This window comes from Dermochelys coriacea, chromosome 11 (assembly GCF_009764565.3).
Source record: "Dermochelys coriacea isolate rDerCor1 chromosome 11, rDerCor1.pri.v4, whole genome shotgun sequence".
NCBI lineage: Eukaryota > Metazoa > Chordata > Testudines > Dermochelyidae > Dermochelys > Dermochelys coriacea.
In genome coordinates this window covers 8,950,583-8,965,301 of record NC_050078.2, presented here as the reverse complement: position 1 = coordinate 8,965,301, position 14,719 = coordinate 8,950,583, and the positions used below count along the sequence as shown (strand labels likewise).

The window sequence follows — 14,719 nt, the reverse complement described above, 5'->3', positions numbered from 1 at the left end:
TTTGGCTATGGGGTTTATTACAAGTTTGTAAAACCCCCACAGCCAGATGCAGTGTGTGGCACCACACAGAATCTGGTCACAGAGTCGGTGTCTGACCCTGAAAGAATTATATCCAGCGCTGTAAAGGGTCCTGCTCCATTACCTCCTTTGCTACTAGTATAAGGACATGACCAGAGTAAAGGGGGCATGTCTGGCATGGAACTATGCTACACCAGTTCTCAAATGCAGTTTCAGTCCCCTGGGCTGCTCTAATTTATGCCAGTGGATTAGTTTTGCACACAGCATCTCCAGGTGTGGAAGAGAGCAAGACTGAGCTTTATGCCAGCTTGTCAAACCCTTCTCCCTCCTGACTTGTGTTGCATGCAGTCCAGCTAGACCTGCTTCACAATTTTAAGCACCTCTAAAAATCAGGGTACTTATCTGGGTGCCTGAACTTTAAGCACTCAAGTTGGAAAGTTTTGGCCTTAATCTTTGGATGGCAGTAAAATATAACTGTTCAAGGCCATTCCTTGTGCCACTTATTTCATTCAGATGATCTTGAGAAGGACTGCCCAGCCAAAGGACTACTCTCTCAGTGGCCTAATAGGACATTCTTACAGTAATCTTTTGTCCATGGTTAGTACTATGTGTGGCTCCTAAGCACTCTCTTCCAATTTTGTCTTCATGGGACACCTTGGAATACTGATGACCTGAGAAAGATGAAGTGGAAGGACGTGCTGGGGAGACAGCTAGAGTGCCAGTAGTGAAAATCTCAGGCTGAGTCAACTCATTTGTGCCCAAGTATTTTAAATCTTATGCCATGCCAATGCAGGAAGAAAGAAAGAGGTCCTTCTCTTCCACCATCACATTCATGAAGTTAGCAGACCAATTCTGGGCAATAGACAGTTTGGCAAGCCCTCAACTCTGCCTCCAACTGGAGATATCATTTTACGCTGTCAGAAGTTTTACCTGTACTTTGCACTAAAGGTCACTTGATTCAAACCAAGTTTTTGGTTTCCATAGGGGCAGAGTCAGTTCTAGCAGGAACAAAGATTGCCTCTTCTCTGCATTAGTTTCAAAAGCGGCTCCTTATCCTGAAATGCATTTACCAGTTTGATTCTCTAAAAAAATAATTTGTTAATCTTCAGATCATATAACAAGATCCACAGTTTTCCTACTGTGGAGGAATGATGGGTTGGGGATGGGAGAGATACAGGGAGGGATGATTGGACAGAAGGTGTAGTAGGATCTGGTAAGGGATCACTTTGTGGGACATTGGTCCTCAATTATTATTGTATATTTATAAGTGTACATGTGCCAAGAGTTTTGGATGGGCATATTTTTAAGACTGAAAGAAAGAAAAAGAAAGGAAGAGGGATTGATCCTGAGCAGTATTTTAGCAATATGGCACAATCTTCAGCTCACAGGTGCATATGTGCAATTTCATTGGAAAAGTGTAACCCACTGTGTCAAGATTACGCTGGAAACTTTTCCCATTTGTGAAGAGGTTACTGGTGATAATTGAGTCCCAAAAGATTCAGCAATTCTGTCTAGCTGAGTACCCAAAAGTCTGTATCTACCTACAGAATTTTATATAGCATCTATCACTGGTTAATGAAAATGCTTAATGTTTATCCAAATCTTTGCTGAACATCTTGGGCCAGAGCCACAGCTGATGTTAACTAACATTTCCATTGAATTCAATGGAGCTACACCAATTTAGGTCAGCTGATGATCTGATCCCTTGATCACTTCCTTCTTCTGGTCTGGCTGCAAGAACAGTCTTTGACATGGTATTTTGACATCAATTGGCCAAAGCCAAAAAGTATAAAGCTGTGTGAACTGTATGTAAATTTTAATGATAACAAAAGTTTTTCAGATCTCAGAGAAGTTTGTTTGGATTTTGGACTAAATGTTTGGGTCAGTTTTTATGTTCTCTGAACTGCATTTCTCATTCCTAGTCCATATAGTTCTTCCTTTTTCTAATCTGTTCACTAGAGTGTTCCCTTTTTGTCTTCCCCAGGTGTCAGATTAAAAAGACGTAAAGAATGAACTTGCATTTGACACAGATGAAAAATCAAAATATGAAACTGGGGTCAAATTCTAGGCTCTTCCATCTGTTCTTACATCCTACCCTTTATGGATAATTTGATTTAATAGGGTGAAATTGCTAGAGATGGTTGAGGGTGGAGTATTCCAAAAATGTCATCAGCATTTTTGATTGAAATTCAAAATTTCAACAATGAAAAAAATCATCAACATTTAGAAAATTCTGACCAGCTCTCATTTGGGACCTGAAAGAATGTCTATTAAAGTCAATGGAATTATTCCAATTAACTTCAATAGGAACTGGATCAGACTTTAAGAAAACAGTTGTATTTTTTTTTAAACCATATAGCTGGGAGATAATCCTCTATTAAATTCTACAGGATGCTTGAAAAAAAACCTATGGAAATTTATCTTTAATTTCCTTCTTTAGAACTTTTCTCTAAAGATTTTCCCACCAGAAGGAAGGCCCATCCTCATGATAAACCCAGCAAGCCATTTCAAAATCCCAAAAGGAAAGCAGTGAATACGGCCTATACAACATGTTAGGGTTCCTTTTCTTTCTCTTGTGCTTCAAATCTGGCAAATTCCAGTTTTTTCTGGATGTCACTTTCTGTCATCCTAGCCTTTTTGTGTTTAACCTAGCTATACTCGAGAGTTAGAAAGAAAAAAATAATCCAGCTTGTGAATTCCTTTGCTACTGTAACTTGACCCTTCTACCTTCAGGTAGCTGTTACCAGCAAATTCACAGTTAAGTATTCAGCTCTGACTCCAAAGCTACTGACTGCAGTTCCATGACAGATTTAGGCACCATGCTTGCAACGGAGTTTGCATGCACCCAGTCAACTGGAGGATCAGAGCCTTGTATTCAAATGCAGTTCTCTTTTGGGATGAAGATTTAAAATTATTTATTTTAGAATTATCACGAGGACATACATAGTACCTTGAAACTATCTCATGTGGCTCTACCATGTTATGTACGTCTGATTTAGCTCCATGCAGCAGGGACTATAGGTCAAACTCAGTACTGTGGTAAACAAGTGCAACTCTATTGAGGTCAGTAAAGTTGCGCTGGACTGAACGTAGCCTCAGGCCTATAAAACATCACACACACCTATGAGGTTTAACAAATTAACAACAAAGCACATCATAGCCAAAAGGAGTTGGTTGGGAGGATGGGGGAGATTTTCAGCACAAAATATACAAGTTGTTTTTTATTTAAAAAAACATTAACCCTGCTAGCCAAAAGGAAGTCATAGCTTTAAGTAAACACCAATTTACAATACCACTGCCTAGCAAGCTGACCAGTATTGTCTCATTGTTTCCTTTTTCTCCCCGTCTGTCTTCACCAGCTGTCTCGTCTTAGACTGTATGCTCTCTGGGGCAGGAACCATCTCGGTGTGTGCTGCAGCTTGTGTAAATCTTTCTATGTTCCCTCACTATTCCTCACCAAGTAGACATGTCAGCTACCAGAAAGTGTCATTTCAACACTAGCTTCCTTAAGACATTCTTTTGTCTTTTACCTGAAGGATCCATTCTTGCCATTTCCTTTGTCTTCAACTACAATACTCACAAGTCAGGAAAGTGATAAAATCTATAAAGTATTCCACTGGTATATGGTATCTACCTGAAATGAACAAGGAGACAGTGTTTGTATTCAGCTTAGAATTGAGCTAGAGGCATGGTCCCCAATTCAGCAAAGCATTTAAGTGTGTGCTTAACTTTAACTTAACTTTAGCTTTGCTTAACTGAGGCCCTAATTGGGTTAGAATAAGACAGTGTTAAGACATCTCAAGTTGTTCTTTTAAGATCTTAGCATATCTGAACTAGAAAATAAACTCTCTTCCATTTTGGCTGTGACTCAGCACCAAAGTTGTATGGGTAGATTCTGATCTAGGAATCTGAATCCAAAGCTCCCACACCCCAAAATGTAAAGAGTTTAAGATGAGAGGTTCTGATTTGGGTCTCTCTCTATCACACTATCTATATTTCCAGCTTAGAAGTATGAAAATTACACATCCTAGTTTACACACAGCTAGAGAAATACCTGGCATTTCAGAAATGAGGGCATTGATGTAGGTGGGGTATACAATGTTAAATTATTTATGGACAATTTTTCTTATGCCAGCCCGCAGGTTTTCATAGTCATGAAATCCATCCCCCTAATTGTACCCTCTTGAGTTAGTGATCACAGTGGGGATAATGACTTGTCTACCTGGGGAGTGATTGGGAATGGGAAAGGAGCAGCATGCCAATGGGTGTGCATATTTCAAATTGCTAGCGTTCCTCCTGGCTCTTCACTCTTTCAAAGTAAATGTTTTTAAAAGAACTGGGTCAAAGGACTTCTCTGGACATTTCGTGGAGGTGGGGGGCTGAGATATGCAAAATAGTACACGTGGGAGGTAAATGATAAACAGGTGCACAAGGCAACACCTGGCAATCAGCAGATGGACGAGGCCGCTGGAGCAAACCACTGCTTTAAAATATGAAATTAATTAGACCTGTTGGAATTTGGCATCCATTTTTAAATTCCATGTGGGAAAATTAGGGAATAGATTTTGCACTAACCTCAGAGATCAGAGAGAAAACTTGTTGTATCTTGTAGAATATTGAGGCCCTGATCAATTCCCAAACCCCAGTTCACCATCCTCGGGATTGAGCAATTTATAATTTACAATATCATGATCTAAAAATTAAATATTTAAACAACATCAAGGGTGGCCAGTAGCAGTAATAATACTTTGTATTTATTTTCAAAACACTTTACATATTAATCCTTAAACACTCCTTTGAAGTAGGTGAATACAGATGGGAAAACTGAGGTACAGAGAGATTATGTGCTTTGCCCAAGGCCAGATAATGAGTCCCCTGATAGAGCTAGGACTTGAACTCAGGAGTGCATCCTGCCTTAACAAGTAAGTCAACTTCAGATACAGATGATTCTTTTCCTTTCCCTTTCTCTTTGCCCTGTCTCTAAAGATTTATTGAAATCTTTTCATTGTAATGTTGTCTTTGCCTCAATGAGTCAGCCATTCTAGATACAGTCTTCTCTGACAATTACAAACAAGGGGGCAGTTCTGAAAAGCAAGTGACTACTGGACTAACAGCATCTGTAGCAAGAATTTCCGAAAGGTATAAACGAATAATAGAATTATGAGAGCAGGAACATGACTCCATTACCACATCACATAGTTCTCAGATGCTGGTGTCTTCTTGAGATATCACCTCCTACCACTGGGAGTGGCCCATGGAAATTGAATAATGGCTACAATTTTCAAAAATGACTGGTGATTTTGAATACTCAACTTTTCAGAGGGCAGGTGTTCTGCACTTTCTGAAAATCAGGCCCCCTTCGGATGTCTGGGGCACCCAAAACCCCTAGACACTTTTCTAAATCTTGGCCAGCTTCTCATGATGACCATGAAATGTGACCATCAGCACATGAAACGCAGCAGCAGCAGCATGAGATACTCAATGAAAAATGGAATCTGGAACTTTACCAGGCATGAATTTCCATCCTATTTGGTGAATAATTCACTGATAATACAATATGGAAATGGAGTAGGCCTGTGTCCCCAGGTAATAGCCTTCATACACCACCGCCCATCAAAGTCCAGCCCCTCTTTGCTGAAGAGACAAATAATGATTGCAATCATGCCTAATATATTTCAAATTGGTTATATTGTTTATAGATTACTTATGTCAAAACGTGAATTCTCTGGTGTGCTTTAGGATTTATGCATCCTTGTTCTTCACAAGGGTTTGTTCTTATTTGTTGCTACCTGCAAAAATATATCTCTTGGCCCCAATTCACAGTGGAACAATGTTAGGTCATTAGTCCTTGAATTGTTAGGCTGCAAAGAAGCAATTTCTCACTAACCTGTGACACAGGAAATTGTGATTCTGATATCAGGTCATTTCAGGAGTTTCTTTTACAACAATCCGTTTTGCTGTCAGCAAATGACATTTTTGTATTATTTCAGAAAGTGGAGGCTTTAGTATTTTTGTAGGTGTATGTTAAATATTACTCTGCTGTCACCTGTTCTCCTGCATTGCCTGGAGTTTTAATGTACATTTTAGTTATCAACTGAATCATATTTTGACTGAAGGTGAAAATATGTGGTTGCTGGAACTAGTGTTTCTTTAAAGTGCCTTTCAGAAAACTTTCTTTCTTTTGTTTTCCCTGATGTTCCTTTTATGAAGAGCTACCATGAATGATTAATGCTTAGATACCCCTTTTCTGTAAGTTCTTCACTGAACCTACTTGTCACCAGGTGCTATTCATGAATGGAACACAACCAAAATGCCACATGGGAAGAATTTATATTATGTTAATTAGGCTTTGGTTTTGTGAACTGGAGTCATTATTTAACATTAGCACTTCCTCTTATGATGAGGAAAGCTAGACACATTTTACCAATAGGCTGTGGCAAGATGCAAAGGATTATTGTTTGGGTATTCTTTTGAATTGGATATCCACAAAACATTTGAAAGATAAAAGTGTACATATGTATTACAAATAAATATGCATATTGACTAGAGCTGAGCAAAATTGTTCAGACAAATATTTTATTCACTGAAAAATGCTGTTTTAGGTCAGTCAAAACTATTTGCAACTTTGTGTTGAATTCAGCAAAGAGTTTCAGATGAAAAATAATTATTTTTTTAAAAGTCAAAAATGAAACAATTTGATATTTTGTTTTGAAATTTGCCAAAATCTAGTTTTTTACAAAGGGTTATAAAGCGTGAAAATGAAATTATACATTTCATTTTGGGTTGGTTGAATTACTTCAGTCAATCCAAAATTAACTTTTTGTTTTGTTTAATTATTTTGCTGAAAAAAAAATTTCCGGTCAACATGATTTTTTTTTATTATTATATTTTATTTTTCAGTTTGGTCAGTGAATCAAAAACCCTGCTATTAACTCAGCTGTAATACTGACTACCTATGAAACAGTTTATTGGCAAAGACCATTTTAGATACACTTTGGGAGCTGAGATGCTATAAAGTTGCACATCCACAGGGACAAAAATTATTTCCTTTGAAATACAAAGCATCAAGTTCTCCTACACAGATTATTTAACCTCCTTTTATTTATTATTTATTTATTTATTTATTATTTCTTGCTCTCCTTTCTATAATATTTGGGTTTTTTTAGGCTAATGGGGATAGATAGGTGGAGAGATCTTGCATTTACGTAATTCTTTTCTACCTGAAAGATCCTAAGTGCTTTACAAAATAGAAACCAAACCCTCCTACCCTTACTCACCCATTCACTTCTCATGAATTAGGCCAGTGGGATTATATAGATTCACTGTATTATACACATATGTATAAATTCTATTAGCATCATTCATGCACCATTTAAATGCAGCCATCTTTGGGGTAGAAAATGGCAGCTATTTAATGGTGCACAGCCACACCACAAGAGCGTTTAGCCACTTAGAATGTATATGGAATGATGACATAGGCAGGGGTTGACAAGCAATGACCACACTGATTTCCGTGAAAAGCCTGAAATGTATTTATATAGTAGTCTATATCACCCATTGATCTCAATCCATTATTTCTGACACATATTTTTATAGATTTAAATTGTATTTGAAGAGGAGAATTTTTTCCCAGTACTAGAATAGATACAAATTTACTGTATTTCTGCTAATAGTAATGTAACCCCCAAGGAGATTACACAGATTCCTGGGACCCTGTCTGCTGGCCGCTCGGGGGCGGGGGGGCGCACTGTCCCTGGTAGGGAAGGGAGCCAAGGCAGACTCAGAGTCTGCCCAGCAATAGGGAGTGAGAGGCCCTCCCAGGGAGCTGAGAAAAGGGGAGAAGCCATTTTGGAGTCAGTCGGGAGCCGGGCAGGACTGGCTGTGTGGGGAGGTGGTGAGTCCCAGGCCTGCACGCAGGGTTCCCCCTGAGAATAGGCCTCTAGGGACCTGACAGCAAGAGCCCTCAGCTGGGCTTTTCCTTCCCCACTGGTAATTCCCAATTTGTTGAATTTGCTGGGAAACTTCCCCAGCCAGGCTGAGTTCGCCCTCCAGCTTCCTAGGTGAGACCAGTCACCACATGGTCAGCTCTGCTCTGGCTGCTAGTCCAGGGCTGCCGCCTGCTGTGAGTGCGTGTCTGGAGGCTGGGCTAGGAGGCTTCAGTTTGGATGTTAGTGTAGTTGTGTAACCTACACCTTGAGCCCTGCATCCCTTTGTGGTGAGGGGAAATCCTGGGACCGATGCAGCCTGATTCCTGCCTGAGGAGGATCCCTGCCAGAAGAGAGCAGCCCCTCTGCAGTGACTGAGGAGTCCAGAGTCATCTTCGAACCTGAGGATCATTCATGGAGTTTGTGAGTGCACCATCTTTTAGTTAGTTAGACAGGTAGTTTGTTTTGGGGATCGCCTACTCCCTGAACTATGTCCTCAAGCCAGGAAGTAAAGGTTTGAGGATTTTATAACCTCCTGCATATTACACCTGTGGAGGGATTTACCACCTTCTCCCACTTGTGAGTCCTTTCGGCTGTACTGAACCCAGTCAGCCACACTGCTAAACCACTGCAAAGAAGAATTTGGTGGTTATAGGTCGTCAAGGGCCCCAGCAAAATACGTGTACCAACAGGACACTAATTTTACATTTGCTACATCAAGTCACAGGTATTTTCAGCGTGGGCACTGGTGACTCTAAAAATAGTGTTTTACCCTGTTATGTTGTGTTTGTCTCCTGTTTAATAGAATTATTGTATTGAAAATATTGTAGGTGTTTGTGTTATTTCTTGGAAGTCTCCAACTATCTGGCAAGTAAGTGGGGATTACCCTGTAGTTAGAATTTTCCACCCAAGCTGCCTGGTGACCCTGCCAGGAAGGAGCGAGGGGGTTGGAAGCACCGCCAAATAATTTCATAGGAAAAAAGAAAGGAGATACACCCGGCTGAGCGGGTGGCAGGATCCAAAAGAACCCAGACCTGTAAGCGGATTGGCATTAAAGGAAGTAACCAGATGGAGAGGGGGTGCTACACTAAAGCAAGAGATTAGAAGCCCCTTTACTTGAGACATTCAAAACTAGTGTGAATAAAGCACTACAAAAAACAGTTTGGAGAATAATCCTGAGTGGCAGGAGAAGAGAGACAGGGAAATAGTCTAATTCATCTAATACCTAGCTCTTAATTTCTACAAGCTCAGTGGTAAGAGAAATGTTTAGCACAAAGCTTCCTTGGAGCAAAAAACGTAATCTCATGTTGACAGAGAGGGTGCAGGATCATTAGGATTGGTACAGTATTCACATCATTTACAGGCCAATTAATCTTTTCATGTACTATTGCTAAAATTCTCAATTCTAATTGACTGTAATAGCATTATGTGACTTTATCATGATGGGAGAAGAAAATCTGACACTAGGGTCGACACAAAGGGCCTGATCCAAAGCCCATTTGAGTCAATGGGGGTCTTTCCATTAGTCTGATGGGTTTTGGATCAGGTTCAAAGGCAGGAAGAGAGTCACTGCATATGCTGAGACATACCAGGGGTCTGATCCTGAAAGATTCTGCGTATACACTGTATTAAAATCCCTCCACTTTCAGAAAAGTCATTGGGGGTAAAAGGTACTTAGAACCTTGCAGGTCCTCATGGGAATATAAATACATAACCTGAGTCCACTGTTGCCAGAATTTATTCTTGTGTGGTCAGAGGAAAAAATGTTGTGGCACAAGATAATGTGCCTTCCCATAGCAAGCAAACAGCACAAGTTTCACTGACAAGTTTTTGTTTGCAAGACGAAGGAAAAGTCTAAAGATAAACCATCAGTAGCTGTGTAAAATGTTGCTATAAGAGCGACTTGGATTGGAAAACAATGTTTTCAGCCATTACATCACTATCTTGGTTACCTGGGATAAATTACAACCAGTCCATTGCTGTCTTTTGGATAGCACACAAAACTGTGGTCCTATTCACAGACAGTGATTAGAAATCCCACAACAGTTTTAAAAGGATAGGGATGTCAGATCCACTGTCCAGGCCACATTTTCATTGTGGCAACCTCTGCAATTTTAAATCCTGCCCCATCCTGCTTCTCTGAAATTTCTAGTAGACATACTGTTCTTCATTTTCCGTACTAAGCTATTGGGCAGTGTAGATGTGCATCATTCAATATGCCACATTCCACTTTAGAGGTGGTGGAAATGACAATATTGGGATGTTTGTAAAGTGCTCTGGGATTCCCTCAAGATGATAGACACTATTCTACAGCAGAGACAACATTAACCTCAAAATAGGGGTTTGTTGAGGAATTATTGTTAGTATCACTATTAAAGAGGTGTTGGCACCATATAGCTGAAATAGCTTTCCAAAAACTATTTCCAACTGGTTCTGCTGCATTCAGCCTTTGCTAACCTTGGCATTAAATTACCTTGCAGAACTCACTCTCATCTTGGATCATGGAGATTTTGCTACTATATGCATACTTGATTTGAGAAACTCACTCTTCCATGGATCTGGATATAGTTTCTAACATTCAAAATGGTGGTTAGTCGAATTAATCCTTGTGAAGAACCAATCAGAATGGAGGCAAACATTAATTACGGTCAAGCAGGTGCAGCTTTATTAATAAATTCAATCCTTCAAGAAGATAACATATAAAGGGACCCTGTCCAGCAATGCCTGTCATCCCCCTTCTCCCCTTTCCCTATTCAAGTCCTGAGCATCTTGACTACTGTGTGGGGACTAAGGACAAAGAAGGAGATCTGCTTCTGCCTCACACTGCCTTTTCAGGGCAGTGCCCTGCCACCAACCAATCCCAGACTGCTTAGAGGTATCAAGACTGACCAATAGCAGACCCCCTGTTGTACCAGCTCTGGCCAGACCCTGAAATCAGACACCAGCTGTTATGGCTCATGCCCCTTTTCACGAGGCTACACTATATATTCAGACAATAAGTGATATTCTTGACATGAACCAAGTCTAACCTGGAAAACATTATCTTGTGCCACAACATTTTTCCTCTGACCACACAAGAATAAACTCTGGCAACAGGGGACTCAGGTTAAGTATTTATATTCCCATTAGAACCTTATTTGTTCAGATTGCTCCTCAGTGTTCAGAAAATGTAATAATTAACAACTGAATTGTACTCCTACCTCTAAACCATAAGATGACAAAACAGAGACATGATCAGATAGAAGGACACTTTTCAACATACTCACCTCAGGCCAATGATCACCATGCAGACTTCTCTGAGAGAATAGAACATACTGATCCTCTGTGAATCCCTGCTATGCATACGTCTGAATGTTGTTTTTGCTGATGCCCAACTTTCCCTCCTAAATTCAAAGAGTTTATTTCCTGTAGAAGAGAAAGTTCATCAATTTTTGGATGCATCATCAACAACAACAAAACAGAAAAACTAAGTACAGAAAAATGTAAAAGCCCTGGACATTGTATATCTTGTAGTCAACAATGGAAAGTACAAATTGTAGCAGGAGAATAGCACAATCAGGGAGTGACACATGCAGAACCTTAAGAAAGCCCACAACATAAATAAATGTGCAGTTCAAAAGAATACTTCCAGTACAAGCATTTCATATGTGTAGAGTTTGAAAGGAAGCACTGTCTAGTGGTTAAATCACCTTACAGGACATCAGAAGATATGGGTTCTATCTGGCTTTAATTATAAATGTGCATTGTGAGCTTAGGCAAGTCATAACCAACTTTCTGGGTCTCAGTTTCCCATCTGTAAAATTGGGATAATATTTAACTTGCAGAGAGTTGTGAGTATTAAAATCATTAAAATTTGCAAAGTGGCTTGAGATCCTTAGGTTGAGGGGTGTCACTGAGTATTATTATTTAGTTTACTTTTGGACTTTTCAATAGAATTACAGAACATCATGAATGGGACTTTCAGATTCCCAGTGTAAATGAGATGGGCTCTGAAATGTAAGCCAAAGAGCAGCTTTAAACAGCTCTTGTCTGATTCTCATTTAGTTACACACTACCATATTAACTAATTAAATCTGACAACACCCTTGTAAGGTCAGCATCAGGCATATAGGGATCACTTTACCCATCACAGAAATGCAGCCACCTCTGAGGCAAAATGCAGCATCTATTTAATAATGCTCACCAGTGTCTCAAGACAGTTCTCAGTTCTTAAATACAATGGTGATTGATTGGTATTGTGTACAGCCTAAGATAGGACAGGATGTGAATCATATACAAATAACTGAATCAAATGCAAGAGAGCTTATTTATAATCACAGTCATTTACCCAGACAAGCATTTAGTCAGGACATGGTGATTAATTCTCCTGCTCATATAAAGAGTGCACAGAATCTTCAATAAACAAAGTGGTCAGGACCGCTGCTTCCTCTGAAAGACAGCACATTCAACCAAACAGTGCCCTTTAACAACATGCTGGGGCACCAGGTCAGTACTGACTCAGAGGTAAGAGTGCCATCACCTGATTCACACAGCACTTCCTAAGCACCTACATGTTCCTTTGAGGTATCCTCTGCAAGAACTGCACTGACCTGGCCTGACCTTGCTTAGCTTGTGAGATCCTATGGGATCGTAGTACAAAGAGCAGTGCAGGCTATTACTACTAGTTTATTCATGCATGATTTCACTGTACTGGATGAAAGATTATAAAGGAAATGAAACATAAGTAGTTCCCCAGCCTAGAAGTCAAACCTACAAAGTCTATTCATCAGGATTATCCACCCAGGAATCATTATTTGAATGTCTTACGGTACCAGGCCAATTAATTGTGTGAGATGACAGACAGTATTGTAATCAATGGCATTGGATGGTGCCCATTGTCCCAGCCTCAGAGTAACCCCCTCTATTCAGTTCCCACCTCCATTGTGCGCTCCAGGAGCACCCAGTCAGTCTCAGGACTCCAGCCATGACCTGTCTCAGGGCAGGCACCCTTGTCCCACTCCCTTCTGACTGGGGTTTAAAGACTGCACAGCCCCTTGCCATCCACTCTGATATCCCTCAACAAGCCTGTCTGCCTAAGGGCCAGCACTACAGAGGGCTGTGCTTTCTCTCTAAGGACAATAGCCAGCATGTGCCAGCAGTCACAAGTTACCCCACAGCTCTCCCAAAGCAAAGGACATTTATTCACAGGGCAAAAGCAGAGAAAACATTAAAAAAACCCAATACAAATTCCTAGTTGTTTACTAAACATAGCAGAAATCACTCATTTTCCATATAGTGATTCTGGTAGGCCAATGTCCCTTCCATCCCTTGAGCACGCACTGGGGTCCTCCAGGGACAAAAGATCCCATACATTTGCTGAATCAAAAGGAAGACCATGAATCTGTTTAAATCAGCCTTTATATATCCCAAAGTCTTTGTCTCTTGGTCTCTGGAAAATCCAGTTTGAACCCATATAGGCAAACCACCCCAGGGGGTGGTTCCTCTTTGGAGTAGCATTAGGCCCTTAGATTTCTGTTGTACTGAAGAAGTCATCTGGGTAGGTACCAGAAGTTGGGAAAGATCAGTTGGTGGTTCTCTCTGCTGCTCTGGTCATGCTTAGACAGTACTGGAGAAGGCTTAAGTACCCATTTAAATACCCAATGAGCATTGCAGCAACCTGTTTACGTGGAACACTAGCCCTAGCCCATGACAATTTTACAGATCACCATTTAATTTAGTAAGTGATCTGTCTCTCTGACTCTGTGTCCCGTGAGCACTCTGTGGCACTCCTACTCCCACTTCTTTTTCCCCTAATATATATCTCATAATCAAGCAGTGGTTTATAGAGAGAGGTGAAACCACCCCCGCATACTCTTCTCTTCTCCCTCCTGGTTCTTAGTGTATTTGCCTAGTGCAGTCCTGTTGGGTGAGAGTGGAAGTGTGCATCATCTACAGCTAGTGATATATAGGAAAAAAGCCACAGATAAGATGCTCAGTCCTTATTCAGACAAAACTTACATTGACTTAAATGGGAACTCTGTCTAACCAAGAACAGGAGAATTAGTGGTAGATATACAGACAGCAATTCTTACATAATCTGGCATTATTTTATTTTGATTACATTCAAACAAAATACCACCTGCCTTCAGATTTTCCTTGGATAAATCCTGATAGTTTCTAGGGACCTTCTGTTTATGTGTTGTCAAAACACAATCTTTGACTACACATGACTCACACATTAAATTACATATGAGTGGACAGGGAAATCTTCATGAAACAGGCCCTGGAATTGAAGTAATGACCACATGTGGGGAAAAGTAGGTGTTTCCACATGGCCAGTTTTGCTGGACTTGTAAAATGCTGCGTATAGTTAAACCTCTCCTCTAGAGGCGGAGCTGCAAATCCGCATTTTATTTGAGCAAACTAGCAGGATCCCAGGGAAGAAAAAAATACAACTAAAGACCAATAAAGGCAGTTGCCTTGGAAACCTGACACATGCAAAGTAATGATGGGAGATTAGGCTATGGCCCTAAGCATGGGAGAGATAACTCTTGGTAATGCTAGATAGTGGAATTCTCTTGATCGATATATCCATTCACCACCTGTGGATCTTTGAAGACTTGTGTCCAAATCGGACACACGCAGAAGTAAAATCACCATATTTGCAGGACACACTGAGTTCTACTAAGCTTGCTTTTTTTAAATATTTCGCATAATGACTTTGGTGTTCCTGCCACTGTGGCATATTACTGACAATCCAGGTCGGTCAAGTTGTAATAGAAGTCAAACTCTACTTA

General features: G+C 40.3%; 1 protein-coding gene across 1 annotated transcript in view; it reads right to left on the bottom strand.

Annotated features, from left to right (window-relative positions):
- GLI2 (GLI family zinc finger 2) overlaps positions 1–11,299 on the bottom strand; it is a 271,143-nt gene extending 259,844 nt beyond the window's left edge. The window contains 1 exon segment of the mRNA XM_038422722.2: positions 11,210–11,299. The gene's annotated coding sequence lies outside the window, so the exon portion shown is untranslated.
- Between the last annotated feature and the right edge of the window lie 3,420 nt (positions 11,300–14,719).